A 17,500-nucleotide genomic window follows, 5' to 3' on the forward strand; every position below is an offset into this window, starting at 1 on the left:
TGCGTGTGTGTGTGTGTATGTGTGTGCTTGTACCCCCACCATCGCTTGACAACTGATGTTGCTGTGTTTGCGTCCTCGTAACTTAGCGGTTCAGCAAAAGCCACTGATAGAATAGGTACTAGGCTTACAAAGAATAAATCGTGGGGTTGGTTTGTTCGACTAAAGGCGGTACTCCAGCAAGGCTGCAGTCATATGGCTGAAACAAGTAAAACAATGAAAAAAAAAAACTGAGTTATTTTAATCCCGAGCAACGCTGGGTATCTCTGCTAGTGAATCATATAAAACCAAAATCTCACTCAGAGAACAAATGAAACAAGGATTGAAAGTAACCAAGAGGAACAACTAAACAGATTTTTAAATCACACGGCAACAATTGTGTTACTTAAAAGCTGAAAACATTGTTCATATGATCCTTTGCCGCTGACTTGCAACACGCAGTCACAATGTACTGCTATGATTTATTCACTCAAATAAGGCTGAGAAGGAGAGCAACTGTTTATAGATTTAAACCATTCTTTTTCCTATTAAGCATAAAAGATGTTTAATTACTGTTATAAACAGCGAAATCAGTAATGCAGACGATTAAACTCGAGTACATGTTATGTTTGGAAAAAAGTTGCTCACTATATATGCAAGCACAGAAGCACGGTTACATATAAAGGCCTATACAACCACGTGTGTGTGTGAAAGTGTGCGTACGTATGCGTATGTGTGTGTTATTTCTTTACTACCCACAAGGGGCTACACACTGAGGGGACAAACAAGGACAGAGGGGACAAACGGATTAAGTCGATTATACCGACCCCAGTGCGTAACTGGTACTTATTTAATCGACCCCGAAAGGATGAAAGGCAAAGTCGACCTCGGCGGAATTTGAACTCAGAACGTAGCGGCAGACGAAATACCGCTAAGCATTTCGCCCGGCGTGCTAACGTTTCTGCCAGCTCGCCGCCATACGTATGCGTATGTGTGTGTGTGTATGTGTGGTGTGAGTGCGTATACACCGGAGTTTATCTCCCTCTCCCTCTCTCTCTATCGATCGATCGATCTATATACCTATCTATCTATATTACATGTGTCGTATGATTGTATGAGTTATTTGATATGCAAATATTTAGAACCCTAATTGTTTGGAGACAGCTATCACCGAGAGGGTTCCCTATGTAGCCGTTTAAAGAGCTTGAAACAGCAGTCATATTTCTCCTCAGATCACATCTTGTCATCTTCAGAAAGAAAAATGCATCGGATAATTAGTTTTGGATAGAATGCTTGAAAGTAACTAAAGATTGTCATGGTTGGAATGTCTTGTTTGGTCAGAGTTAAACTCGGGTTAAAACAATAATACTCAGAAACATATATACATATATACATACATATATACGTAAATATATGTGTGGATGTATATATATTTTAATATATTGTATGTATGTATGTATGTATGTATGTAAGTATGTATGTATGTTTGTGTGCGTGCGTGTACATGCACGCATGTACACAGACACACACACACGCACGCACATACACTTCTGTAGATTCTTTAATGTTAATCAAATTAAATTCATCAGTTTTGCAGTATCTATGCCAGATAAGTACAAGTTCATCTGACTTGAGTTCCATAGCGACTAACTGTCAGAGAAAGAGAGAGGGAGGGAGATGGCTACGACAAATTCTGACGTCAGAAAATTGTATGAACAATTGATTAAGAACGACGGTGGGGATATGACAAAAGCTGATTGTGTGAAAAACGGTGCGAAAGTAAAGAATAATTAAACAAATGACTAAAACTTTAATGTGAATAGAATAAACCAGCTGCCATGTGAAAACACGATACAATTATTAGCTGACTGTGGCCTGCAGGACATTCTGAATGGCATGGTCGACTAAAAATTACCTTGAACATTGTTAATAGTGTATCCCACCGGATGATGAGCCATACCTTATCCATCTCGCAAAAGGTTTCTCATACTTGCATGGTATCATGATTATTAGTGTCACTGCAAGCTGGTATTAGCAACATGGGGACATTGGCTGTTGTTTTCTTTTTTACTGTTCAATAATATCTTTTATCTTTTTACCTTTTGCTTGTTCCAGTCATTGGACTACGGCCATGCTTGATGTCTTGAAAAATTTAGGCGAACAGATCGACCCTTTTCCTTATTTTTTAAAAGGGCGATACTTATTCTATCGGTGTCTTTGCCGAAATCGTTAGATTACGGCGACGTAAACAAACCAGCACCGGCTCTCAAGCAATGTGGGGATGCATACTCAAGCACAAAGACACAATCACACTCATATATACATAAATACACACATATCACAACACGCACACACAGACACACACACATATATGTACGACGGGCTTCCACACTGTTTCCATCTACCGATTTCACTCACAAAGGATCGGTCCACTCCGGGGGACGCTTTTATGGAAGCGACACTTTGGAACTTGTTTGAGGATGAGAGAAGGGGGAACTCAAAGGCGACCCCTGGTGGCGCACACTCTAGCTAGCAGCGATTCAAAGGTCCATTCTAACCACACACACCGTGTCACACTGATTCTACCCAAGGATTTAAGTGAAGGTGCGTGTGACTGTGAACTACTCAGTCATTTACATGCTAATTCTTTTCTACTCTACGTACAAGGCCCGAAGTTTTGGGGGGAGGGGCAGTCAATTAGATCGACCCAGTACACAACTGGTACTTAATTTATCAACCCCGAAAGGATGAAAGGCAAAGTCGACCTCGGCGGAATTTGAACTCAGAACGTAAAGACAGACGAAATACCGCTAAGCGTTTCACCCAGCGTGCTAACGTTTCTGCCAGCTCGCCGTCATATTTACACACTAATTCAATGAAAATAAAGCTCGGTTGAACAACTGAATACTCATCTTCGAAAACGACAGAGATCCATTTATTTGTCATGTGTGAGAACTCAAGCTACCTATCTGTATGTAAATCTACCTACCTACTTACCTACCTACCTACCTATCTATCTATCTATCTATCTATCTATCTATCTATCTATCTATCTATCTATCTATCTATCTTTCTATCTATCTATCTATCTATCTATCTATCTATCTATCTATCTATCTATCTATCTATCTATCTATCTGTGTGTCTGTGTGTCTGTCTGTTTGACTGTGTATGCACACACATTATTGCTTGTAGAATTTTTATAGATGTCTTACAAATTCGTTTGTGTATGGATATGTATACGTTTCTCTCTCTCTTTCTCTGTCTGTCTGTCTGTCTGTCTCTCTCTCTCTCTCGATACACACACACACACACACAAACTCCTAAATTAACGTAAACTGATAGATGTACAGATACATGTAAAACACTTTCACGCACACACAAACAAACGTACACAGTTACATATACACACATACATACATACATACATACAAACATACATACATACATACACACATACATACATACATACACAAATATACACAACTCCAACGAAGGTGAAGTCTGAGCGTGTGAAAAAATGATAAATCGGATATGAAAGTTCTCTGAAATGTAATCTGGCGGGATTTTCTTTTCCTTGATGCAATGTACACACACACACACACACGTATCTATTTTTATATACTGCTATGTATGTATTTATGTATATAAGTATGTATGTATGTATGTATGTATGTATGTATGTATGTATGTATATATCTATCTATCTATCTATCTATCACTTTATTTCCTTGGTAAGTAACTTGCTGACCAACCACATGGTTCTGGGTTCAGTCTCACTGTGTGGCACATTGGGCAAGTGTCTTTTACTATAGCCTCAGGCCGACCAAAGCCTTGTAAGTAGATTTGGCAGACGGAAACTGAAATAAGTCCGTCGTATATATATATATATATATATATATATATATATGCGTGTGTATGTATATATGTTTGTGTGTCTGCGTTTGTCCCCCCCCCCACCATCGATGCTGGTGTGTTTCCGTCCCTGTAACTAAACGGTTCGGCAAAAAAACCGATAGAATAAGTACTCGGTTTAAAAAGAATAAATCCTGGGATCGATTTGTTCGACTAAAAGCGGTGCTCCAGCATGGCCACGCACGCACAGACACACACACATGTATGTATGTATGTATGTACACAAACAGCCTCACATACTTGTTTATGTATAAGAAATTATACCATTCTCGTGTTGATCGTTTCAAATCCATACAAGTGTGCTATTCATGTTGAAAGTGTGTAGAACCTTATAGCGCGAAGATTTACTCCCAGAGTTCATTTTCTATATTTTCCAAATTTTTCATAAATTGATTTTATTGCAACTGTGTTCGTTGTCTCTTCTTTTAGATTTCAAACATTATAAAAGGAGCTACTGTATCCTAATAGCATAGATAATCTCAGTGAATTTAAGTATTTTATAATTCACCATATTCAATGTATGACACCTAGCGTACTTAATTAAATATCTTAATCTATGTCGCTAACGAAAAATATATGTAACTGCAACGTTGATTTACTTGGGGCGGTTGATAAAATTTCAATTTGGTTATGGGCGAGGTCGATCAACCGACCGAACGAAACTGAGGTCAGGATGTGTTATCCTAGCTAAATTGTGTATAAAATAATGCTCACGCTCATCTATCTATCTATCTATCTATCTATCTATCTATCTATCTATCTATCTATCTATCTATCTATCTATCTATCTATCTATCTGTCTGTCTATCTGTTTGTCTGTCTGTCTACATATATATATATATATAAACAAATAGTAAATGAGTATATGCATATATACGTACAGGTATGTGCATACCGACATCCACCTGTATGTATAGGTGCATATCTGGGTACAGGACATTGCAAACAAAACGTAGACAAGAAAACACACAAGCCACATAGAGAACATTCTCCTTCATCAGCTACCCCCGCTTTAACACCGGCGTTTCGAAGAGCTGGGTAGGACGCATCGTTAAAACGGCTCTTCCCATGGACCGCAAATTAAATTTGTATACACAAATTAAACCTTGCCATGGAGGAATGTAGTGGCGGACAAAAAACAAGACAGGAAAACAAACAGAAAAGGCTATACGGCCAGACGGGAAAAATTATGTGTGTATTGAACGCTTTGAAGCACGAACTTGAAAGTGGGGACGAAGTAAGTTCGCGTGTTTGCTCGGCGATAGCCAAGGAAGAAAAGGATTATTGACCGGAAGCATGTGACCATGCCGGTGTAAGGGGAAGAGAGAGAGTGGTAGAGGGAGAAACAAAGGGAGGAAGTAGAAGAATAGGTGAGCAACGAGAGAAAGAGAGGAAGTACGCGGGGGGAAAAAGAGATACGTAGTAGTAACAGAGGAAGAACGAGAGGGGTAAAGAGAGATACGTAGTAGTAAACAGAGGAAGAACGAGAGGGGGAAAAATGATAGAGGAAGAGAAAGAGAAAGAGATAGAGTAGCGTCGGAAAATATAAAGTTGTGAAAACTACTTACAAATTGGTGACGCTGCGTTCGGTCAGGTAAAAACAAATAGTAAATGAGTATATGCATATATACGTACAGGTATGTGCATACCGACATCCACCTGTATATATATGCATGTGTGTGTATCTATCTATCTATCTATCTATCTATCTATCTATCTATCCATCTGTCTATCTATCTGTCTGTCTGGCTGTCTGTCTGTCTGCATATAGATATATATATATATATGCAGGTGTGTGTGTGTGTGTGTGTATCTCTCTCTCTCTCTCTCTCTCTCTCTATATATATATATATATATATATATATATATATGTAGATGTAGGTATGCACATACTTGTACGTATATATGCATATACTCATTTATTATTTGTTTTATGTATATATATGTATATATATATATATATATATACGCGCGCGCGTGCTCACACAAACACAAATACACACACATATACACATATATTAGAATTTGATTTACAGTTCAGACAAGAAGTCCTAAACACTTCATTCTGTCGCTACTCTGAGTTTCCAGTAAATAGTAGTAGTAGTAGAAGTAGTAGTAGTAGTAGTAGTAGTAGTAGTTATAGTAGCAGCAGCAGCAGTCTTTTCAGTAGTACAATTAGTAGTAGTGGAGATGATGGTGATGTTGGTGGTGATAATGATTAATGGCTGTTGTAGATGGAGGTGTAATAAGTCACACATACCATTCATCCCTCCTACACTTAGAATCGTATGCTCTAATTCCGATTCCGAACAAATAATAATAATAATAATAATAATAATAATTTGTGGACCTAATCACCACATTAACATACATAGCTAGATGCATACATGTAGACACAAAGTCACTCCCTTTCTCTCTATCTCTGTCTCACTCTCTGGTATATATATATATATATATATATATATATATATATATATATATATGAATATCCATATATATATATATATATATATATATATATATATATATGAATATCCATATATATATATATATATATATATATATATATATATATGAATATCCATATATATATATATATATATATATATATATATATATATATATATATATATATATATATATGAATATCCATATATATATATATATATATATATATATATATATATATATGTATGTATATGCATGTATAGATATTTATTTCATAGACGCGCGCGCGCACATATATTCACACACACACACACGTGACGAAGTGCTGGAGTGAGAATGACGGTAGACAGAATTGATGGTAAGATAGCGGTGGCTGTGGTGGTGGTGGTGGTCTAGACGAAAGAGAAACCTTATTCATCTATTTATATTTGCGAATTAATTTATCTATTTTCCCCCACCGTCCGCTTCAATTATTTCTACCACCACCTTACCACTACCACCACCACAACGTAAAATATATTCTCCTCCACCGCCACCACCACCACCACCACCACCACCACCACCACCACAATACATTATATCAACACTCAACACTTCTCCATTGATGTACAAATCTACAATGATACACACACACACACAACCTCTCTCTTTTTACTCTCTTTTACTTGTTTCAGTCATTTGACTGCGGCCATGCTGGAGCACCGGCTTTAGTCGAGCAAATCGACCCCAGGACTTATTCTTTGGAAGCCTAGTACTTATTCTATCGGTCTCTTTTTTGCCGAACCGCTAAGTTACGGGGACGTAAACACACCAGCATCGCTTGTCAAGCGATGTTGGGGGGACAAACACAGGCACACAAACACACATACATATATACATATATACGGCGGGCTTCTTTCAGTTTCCGTCTACCAAATCCACTCACAAGGCTTTGGTCGGCCCGAGGCTATAGTAGAAGACACTTTCCCAAGGTGCCACGCAGTGGGACTGAGCCCGGAACCATGTGGTTGGTAAGCAAGCTACTTACGACACAGCCACTCCTGCGCCACACACATAATATAAAAAAAAAAAACGGAGAAAAAAACACTTGAAAATACAACGCGACGACATAAGGAAAGAAAGGGTGTTTTACATTTCGAGCAAAGCTCTTTTTCATATATTTGTGTATACTATATAAAATATCTGTAGATATATGAGGAGACGTTGAAAAGTTTCTGGTTCTGGGTAAAAGAAAATACAGGAGGATCGGTTAATTATGATTTTATTGAACATATTCCCCTCTCAGATTCACACACTTATTGCAGCGGTTCTTCAGTTTTACTGAACTCTGTAAAAGAATTCTGAAGGTTGGGCCTCCACCCAAAGCCTTTCGTGACCCCCTTAAAGACGAACTTTTCAGCATCCCCTCGTATATGTGTGTGTGTGTGTGTGTGTGTATGTGTGTGTGCGCGTTTCTACGAAAGTATGCCTTTTATCTTTTGCTTGTTTCACTCAATGGACTGTGGTCATGCTGGAGGAATTACCTTGAAGGTATTTATTCTATCGGGCCCTTATACCGAACCGCTAAATTACAGGAATGTAAAGAAGCCAACAGCAGTTGTCAAGCGATGGTGGGGTGCGCGTGCACACACACACACACATAGAGAATGGGGGGCTTCCGAACAGTTTCCGTCTACCAAATTCACTCACAAGTTATTAGTTAACCTGGGTGTGCTATAAGTAGAAGACACTTGCCCAAGGCACCGCGCAGTGGGACTGAACCCGAAACCGTATGGATGGGAAACAAACATTTTAGCACACAACCTAAGTATACATATGTATACTCTTTTACTTGTTTCAGTCATTTGACTGCGGTCATGCTGGAGCACCGCCTTTAGTCGAGCAGATCAACCCCAGGACTTATTCTTTGGAAGCCTAGTACTTATTCTATCGGTCTCTTTTGCCGAACCGCTAAGTTACGGGGACGTAAACACACCAGCATCGGTTGTCAAGCGATGTTGGGAGGACAAACACAGACACACTAACATATACACATACATACATATATATATATACATATATATACGATGGGCTTCTTTCATTTTCCGTCTACCAAATCCACTCACAAGGCTTTGGTCGGCCTGAGGCTATAGTAGAAGACACTTGCCCAAGGTGCCACGCAGTGGGACTAAACCCAGAACCATGTGGTTGGTAATACATATATATGTACACACACACACACACATATATATGCTATACTGCGCGCGTGTGTATATGTGTGTATATTTGTGTGTGTGTATTTAGTGAGAATGAGAGCATGAATGAACGAAAGAAAGGAAGAAAGAAAAAGTGACTAGAAATGTAGTCACGTGTGTGTGTGTGTGTGTGTGCTTATGCGTGCGTGCGTGTGTGAGTGTTTGTGTGAATGTGTGTTAAGGAGTGTTTGCGTACCCTGACGAACACACCATTTCTACATTTGCTGATAGTGTTCTCGTCCTAACTAGTGCTGCCGTCATTTGGTATTACTGTTGTTGCAGTTGTTGTTGTATAGGCTACTGTACTCGCCACCACCTCCACCCTCGCCACTACCACAGCCGCCACCTCATACTCCATGTCTGTTTATATGACATACTTCAAGTTCTGGCGTCTCATCAACCAATTTTGCCGTTAGTTGGTGCAATTTCTCTCCCTCCGTCTCTCTCTCTCTCTCTCTCTCTCTTCGAATCTCTCTCTCTCCCTCTTCGTCTCTCTCTCTCGCTTATGCACACTCTCTTCCCCCTTTTTCTTCGTCTTCTAATGCAAACACACGCATATACACATCAAATATATATATATATATATATATATATATATATATATATATATATATATACACACACACATGTATATCTAATATGTATATATGTATGTGTAAAGGCATAAGTATGTGTATATACTATATCCATTTTATTACACATATACACATACACATGCACATGCACACATATACATAAATATACGTACACGCTCACACACACACACACAAACAGTATATTAATTTACATTAGCCAGTTACATTTAATAGTTGTAATATTTCTCACAACTTAAGGTGGCGAGCTGGAAAAATCGTTATAGCAGGCTGGCAAAATGCTTAGCGGCATTCCGTCCGCCTTTATGTTCTGAGTTTAAATTCCACCGAGGTTGACTTTGCCCTTCATCTTTTCGAGATCGATGAAAGAAGTACCAGTTGAGTACTGAGGTCGATACAATCGACTTACGCCCTGTTCCGAACTTGCTGGCTTTCTGCTAAAATTTGAAATCAATACTACGAGCAAAAACAGCCGCTATAGCATAGGAGAACAGCAACTGTATCAGCCGCAGTACAACAGTAGTAGTTTTTCGTTTTTAGCGGTTGACCACTGTAAGGGTACAGCCAGTAATATCTTCTATATTGAATAATGCATTTGAGTGGTTGGGGGAAATTGATGGTTGTAAAAGGCCTATAGATGGCGCTGTGTTGGAAAATAACATAGATCACAGCAATTGTTTAACACAGGCGCAGGAGTGGCTGTGTGGTAAGTAGCTTGCTTACCAACCACGCAGTTCCGGGGAAAGTGTCTTCTACTATAGCCTCGGGCCGACCAAAGCCTTGTGAGTGGATTTAGTAGAAGGAAACTGAAAGAAGCCCGTCGTATATATGTATATGTATATATGTGTAAATGTTTGTGTGCCTGTGTTTGTCTCCCCAACATCGCTTGACAACCGATGCTGGTGTGCTTGCGTCCCCGTAACTTAGCGGTTCGGCAAAAGATACCGATAGAATAAGTACTAGGCTTCCAAAGAATAAGTCCTGGGGTCGATTTGATCGACTAAAAGGCGGTGCTCCAGCATGGCCACAGTCAAATGACTGAAACCAGTAAAAGAGTAAAAGAGTATAGGTGGATAATAAGATTGTTGTTGTTCAGCTTTACTTCATTCCAAATCTAGACGCCTCGATTAAAGACCTTCCAGTAATGATCTTCCCATTTTTATTTATTTTGTCTTGTATAAATAGATTATCTAGGATCGACTTATCCAATGTTATGTCCAAATAATTATAGCAGTAAATTCTAATTTGATGGAAATTTTGTTACTCGATGTTGTAGGTCAGGCGATCGCACGAAGATGTTTCCCTGTGGACTTGTGATTTCAGATGAAAAGGTGGATGTTATAGATTTGTCTCAAGTACTGAGGATATGTAAATATTTGTATTTAATCAGCAGATTAAATATTATAGTCCTCCTGATGAACTTCTGATTGTGTTTTCGTACAGCTTTGAAGACCGGTACACAATGTGTCCTAAATTCGACTTGTATACTTGTCGATCTTTTTAATAAGGAACTTTCAGATACTTGTGTATATGAATTGCGGATCGAAGCTGGAACTATGCGAAGAGTGTTGCAGAGCTGCACACATAATTGATATTATGTATGTTCAACCATCGGTTCTGCTCTATATCGTTGGCGAAGACAAATAGCTTTCAAATGGCACAATCCACCGACCTATAAATAATTACTGCGGATGGTTTACAGCTAACTGATATAAGCAGTAGGAGCGTCCATATAATTCATGAATGTTTGCTTAATTTCAAATGCTGACTTTGCTTAAATACACTATTTTTAGATTTTAAAAGCAGTGTGAAAGCAGACACATTATACACAAAGGACAAACTACTAACACAAGCAGCCTTGTTAACTATATGGGAAACACATGGGAAATCGAGCCAACAAGGGAACTTCCACGCAAACGTTCAACTAACTGTATGGCCAAGTCCAAGAAGGAAGAACAATTTCCATGACCAGAATTCCAAAACTAGTAGCGAGGAAAAGGATAATACAATAATTAAACTTTACTAAAGTTCATATTGTGGGGTGGATTAAAGCTACCACCCTTTAACAGTATATACACAAGGTGCTTACGCACAATTTCATACACATGACTTTGTCGACCCAAGGCTATGATGGAATACATTTGCCCACGGTACCGCACCGTAGGAACGGACTGAGTACCACATTATAGCAAAGCAAAATTTTAGCCATGAGATCACACCTATGCCCACGTTTTAAACATAAGGGTTAAATTATAAACAAGAAATATATAATATAATGATACCCGACCTCATGTCGAGGTAAATAACCTTGTCACAAGATGGTTGTGAGCCTATAGCCTATTTTCACTTTATTGCAGCCCTGGTTCCAAGGTTATGCTGGTTTTATAGCAAAACAACAAAGAAAACAAATTCCATGATGGCAGCTTAAACTCTGTGACAACTCAGACTCGGTGGCAACAGATGCTAAATGGCATCACCATCTCCATGGTAACATAGACACAGTGACAAGACTTATCTTAGCCCTCACCTTGCACTTAGTCATCTCATTCCATCCACCCACACACTGACATAGAAACATATTCACAGTTTCTTTATGCAAACACACACACACACATGCTTGCAACACATCACATAACCAACACTGACTGACACACACATAAAGAGAGAACTCTATAGACACCCTACAGTGAACAGCATGTTGGGATATCTCCCGCCTTTTCAACATCCTGTAATTAAAGCCGTCTCGCTTTCTGGTTTTCATTTATGTGCGCATGTGTGAGAATGTAGAAATCTATGTATGTATATATATATGCGTATGTATATGCTTAGACATGAGCATTAATCTATGTTTCTTTACTTTGTGTATGACTCCATAGAAATAATTGTATCTGTATGAATTGATATAACTGTGTGTGAGTACTTGTTTGTGCGTATGTCTATCTATCTATCTATCTATCTATCTATCTATCTATCTATCTATCTATCTATCTATCTGTCTGTCTGTCTGTCTGTCTGTCCATATACACACACTTACATATATAGCTATCTATCTATCTATATACACACACTTACATATATAGCTATATAGTATGTATGTATGTATGTATGTATGTGTTTTATTATGTATATATATATATATATATATATATATATATATATATATATATATATTGTTTATGCATGCGTATTTTATGCATTTGTGTTTGCATGTATGTATTGTGTGTGTGTGTGTGTGTGTGTGTGTGTGTGTGTATGTGTGTGTATTATATATATACACACACATTCATAGAAACCCATATGTGTTCATATAGTCATAAATAGACATATTTGTTCACAACCGAACACGCACAACCACATACGCACACATACCCAAACTCATATATGTATAAAAATATTTTTATTCTCAACATAAAAACATATGTATGAATATATCTACATGTGAGAGAGAGAGAGAGAGAGAGAGAGAGAAAGAGGGGGAAAGAGAGTGTGGGGGAGACAATAAATTAGAAAGAGAGTGGAGTAAAGAGAAGGGGAGGAGAAACAAAGATATGAAAGCAAAATATTTTAAGTACGAAGCATAATTTCTTTAGCATAAGCTTATTTCTCTTTGAATGTTTCAAGTGTCACGTGAGTAACGTATGTCACCATTGGGAGACACATGTTAGTGAGGTGGCTCTAGTTACCCTTTCTCCCCTCCTCCCCTTCCTCCTCACTTTTTTTTTCTCCAACATACACTCAAGAATTATTGAATGTTATTATTGTAAGGTAGAAGTTTAATCTTTGTTAAAATTAAATAATAATTTAGTTCTAACTGTGGCATTTTAAATGAACACACTACAACTCTTTTGTATACAAACGCTTTTGCATACAAACACAAACAGACGCGGGAGCGCACTTATACAGTTCCTACCCCAAATACTGACAGACAGACAGACAAACACACAGACAGACACACACACACACACACACACGTATCGGTCCGCTTTCAATCCTGCTTCGTGACATCTTGGGTAAACGCCGTTATCTATAGCCTCATGCAGACTCACTTTGTGAGTGAAATTGGGTAAACGGAAACTGTACGGAAGCCTGTTGACTAGATTGTTCTGTAATTACAAAAAATGTAAAAGAGGAAGAAAAATAGAAACAGTACAGTGTTGACATAACATGTGTCACACTGATTTTTCTAGCAACCGAGGTAGCGAGTTTGGCGGAGTCGTTAACATGCCCTAGCAGTATTTCGTCCATTTTTACGTTCTGAGTTTAAATTCCGCCGACTTTGCCTTTGATCCTTTCGGAGTCGATAAAATAAGTAGCAGTTGAGCACTGGAGTCGATGTAATCGACTATCCCTCTCTCGAAATTGCTGGCCTTGTGTCAAAATTTGAAATCGGTATGCATATATACATGAGCGTGTAAATATATATATATGGTCATCCCATAAATAATTCGGGTTTTTTCAATTGCCTGAACTAAAAGTCAGAGGGGGACGGGATAAACTACCTGCATCAACTTTTTTTTAGTGCAAGTTTTGAAGAATAGTTCGATTTTAACAGTTATTTTTTCAAAGCTATAATGGAAGTAACAAAGGAGCATATTCGGCAGATTTTGCTTTATAAATTCAATAAAGGCAACAATGCAATGGAAAGTGCGAAGAATATTAATGCAGTGTATGGGGATTGGACAATAAATGTAAGCCAGTGTCAACGGTGGTTCAGAAATTCCGAGCCAGAAACTACAGCCTAAAAGACGAGCTTCGTCCTGGAAGATCTGTAGAACTCGACGAGGACATCTTGCAAACCCTGGTGGAACAAAATCCCATTGTAACCGTTGAGGAACTAGCAGAGAAGCTTGGATTTTGTCATTCAACCATTCATCAACAACTGGGTGCCATCGGAAAAGTCATCAAAATGGGTCAATAGCTTCTTCACAAACTTTCCGAGTCTAATCGCGCGCAGATAGTGAATGTGTGCTCTTCTTTGTTGTCACATCTCACAAATGAACCTTTTTTGGAATGAGTAGAGACTGGTGACGAAAAATGGGTTCTATATAAAAAGGTCAAGCGCCGAAGTCAGTGGGTAGGGAAAGGAGAAACACCTGCATCTGAGGCTAAAGAAGATCTTTACCCACGTAAGGTGTTGTTATCTGTTTGGTGGGATATGAAAGGTTTAGTCCACTTTCAACGTTTAAACCCAAACCAAATGATAACAAAGGAGATCTACTGTGAGCAACTTGAGCGGCTTAAGTTAGCGCAAAAAGAAAAACGACCATCTTTGGTTTCAAGACGAAAGGTGTTCTTCCATCAGGATAATGCTCGGCCACATACAGCGAGGATGGCATTCCAAAGGCTGAAGCAGTTTGAATGGGAAACGATTCCCCACCCACCATATTCGCCAGATATTGTCCCATCTGATTATCATTTATTTCGCAGTCTTCAAAATCATTTGGACGGAAAAAATATGAAATCTGTAGATGAGGTCAGAACAGTACTGAAGGAGTATTTTTCATCACGGACAAGTGAATTTTGGAAGAGGGGCCTTGCAAGTCCGCTAGGTAGTTGGAAGAGCATTGTAGAAAATGAAGGAAAGTATATTTTAGATTTAAAAAGAACTTTGTTTATCTTAATTTTGAAAAATAAAAGAAGTATAAAAAACTGCATAATTTATGGGTTGACCCAATATATATATACACACACACACACACATATCTTTTATTTGTTTCAGTTATTAGACTGTGGAAGTGCTGGGACACCACCTTGAAGAGGTTAGTCGAGCAAATCGACTCTAATACTTATTTACTAGCAGTTTATTTCAATACGCCAGGAAGGATGAAAGTAAAAACCTAACCGTGGAAATATTTGACCTAATAACGTACATAACTGTAACTAAATATTGGCAAGACAGCAATTAGTTTGTCTGATACTCTAACGATTCTGCCAATTTACCGTCAGTAAATTGTTAGGTGATGTGTAGACTTAAATAGGTGCATCGTAATATATACCATAAATAATTAAATAAATGTTATGCGACTTACTTTGCTGTTTATTGTTTTGAAGTGTCAAGAATCGCCAGATCTCAATTCGGAATATTCAAATGCCATCTTACTGAAATAAATAAATAAATAGATAAATAAATAAACAAACTGATGTTTGTGCATGCATGTGTGTGTTTGTGCACACACACACACACATATATATGTATGTATATATATATATATATATATATAGTGAATCCAAACAAAGAAGAGCAAACATGAAAAAACAACAACGCGAGGACGTGGTACAAGTAATGTATTATCAGACGCTCAGGAAAGGAAAGAAAGAGGATATATATATATATATATATATATATATATATATATATATATGTGTGTGTGTGTGTGTGTGTGTGTGTGTGTGTGTGTGTGTGTGTGTGTGTGTGCGCGCGCACATTACGTTTATCAATGGAGTAAGTGGAGCAAGAACACACACGGAAATGAAAAGTGTCGCTGAAGAGGTCACAGATGTGTGACGAAAGATTTCCGGAGAATAGACATAAAATAAATAAAAACAGTAATAAATGAGTGAAGAAAAAAATATTTATGTATATAGTGCGTGTGTTTATTTGGCAAACAAAAAAAATAATAAATAAAATGACCATCCCGAAATACAACAATATATATATATATGTGTGTGTGTGTGTGTGTGTGTGTGTGTGTACATTATGTACATACCTGTACGCATACATACAAAAATTGCGTGCACATACACACAAGCGCGCGCATGTACAATTACACATCATTCTACTTTTTTTAACATGCATACTCTGTATTTCTCTTATAAATCATCCTTCTCGAACGCTTCGCTGTATCAACTACAGTTGAGTCAAAGTGGAGGGGGTAGCCAACTCTCTCAAATTATGAAATTTCTTCTTAAAAAAGAACAATTTGGGTAAAAATAAATTGTTTTGGTTTGAGGGCGCTTCAGTTAACATTGGTCGGATTTCATATCCAACCAGAAACTGGGATGTGTCTTGTTACTTGTATGCCTCGAGAGTGCCTATTCAGGCTGCCTAGCCATTTTGCTCGACTTTCCAAATTAGACCCTGCTTACCGTATTGGTCGACTACATACATGCCACATGATTACGGCTGATGAGGAGATATCTTGGGGAGATTGGGACTGACTGAGACTATCCTCGACTGGTCAGCCAGGAGAACTTGAGAATGTACCAACAAATGATAACTACAGCAACTTGCTGCAACGGTGCATGCCCCTACACCTAGCCTGACCTCAGTTTGGATATACAATCTATGAATGATATACAGTGTATGAATGAATGAATAAATAAATAAATAAAAAGATGTATGTCTGGTACATCCTTGATCGAGAGGATGTTCATCTGCTACTGAACTATGGTTAAACAACAATAAACTATTTTTGAATGAAAAATTTTTGAAATTATTATTGGTAAATCAAACCACTTGTCTTCTTGGATTTTTTTAAATAGAACTTTCTATAAGTTCTATTTAATAGATCTTTCTAAAAGTTCTCTCAAGTTCAGCAGCTCAATAACAAGAGAGATGGGCATAGCCAGTAATGGAGTAACAAACGAGATAGATAGTCAGTCGAGCAGACAGTGCAATATAGAGAAGGATGGAAGAAAGAAAAACAGAGATAGTGCTAGAAAAAGAGAATGATAGAGCAGTACTAAAGAGAGGAGTTATGAGAAACATAATATGCTAAAATAACATAAGTGTAGAAAGCCAGTGAATCATAGATGGAATGATAGAGATACAAAGAAAGTGTGTGTATGTGGTAGAAAGAGAGAGAGAGCGAGAGAGAGAGAGAGAGAGAGAGAGAGAGAGAAATAGAGAAATGCTTGCCAATAAAAGCAAAGTTCTTGGGGGTACACGTTAGGACAGGCGACAAGAAAATATAGCAAAGTTTGAACCATAAAGTCTAGGAATTACAGCATTGGAGAGTAATATAAACCGCGCGTCATTTTTGATGGGGACAAAATCTCCCAGAAGCTCAGCCTACATCTTATAAACATGCAATCAGATCTTCGGTTTCCTCCAAGTGATGGTTTAAAATGAACTGGAAATATCTCACGAAACTACTTCCGAGAGGTATTAGTGTTTCATGTGCATATGCTAACACTGTATATTGATATATACTTCATATATAATAACAGATTGAGAAATAGTGACCTGGTACAGAAACAAACTAGCGGTCGTTTGGATACTAAACTTTACATCCTGTGCTTGGTCCAGTGATCATCGACGCAAGATACCGACATAAAATTGTAACTTATGCCTGATGAACCACGGTAAGACAGACATTCTTCATAAAACAGAGA

At 38.0% G+C, this 17,500-nt stretch overlaps 1 long non-coding RNA gene across 1 annotated transcript in view; it reads right to left on the minus strand.

Annotated features, from left to right (window-relative positions):
* Window positions 1–17,500, minus strand: part of LOC128247293 (uncharacterized) — a 143,510-nt gene that overhangs the window by 19,343 nt on the left and 106,667 nt on the right. The window contains exon 3 of the long non-coding RNA XR_016241154.1: window positions 15,196–15,265. This is a non-coding gene — a long non-coding RNA (uncharacterized LOC128247293). The remainder of the gene's footprint in view (window positions 1–15,195; window positions 15,266–17,500) is intronic.

The sequence above is a fragment of the Octopus bimaculoides genome, chromosome 3 (genome assembly GCF_046866305.1).
Source record: "Octopus bimaculoides isolate indiv1 chromosome 3, ASM4686630v1, whole genome shotgun sequence".
Taxonomy (NCBI): Eukaryota; Metazoa; Mollusca; class Cephalopoda; order Octopoda; family Octopodidae; genus Octopus; species Octopus bimaculoides.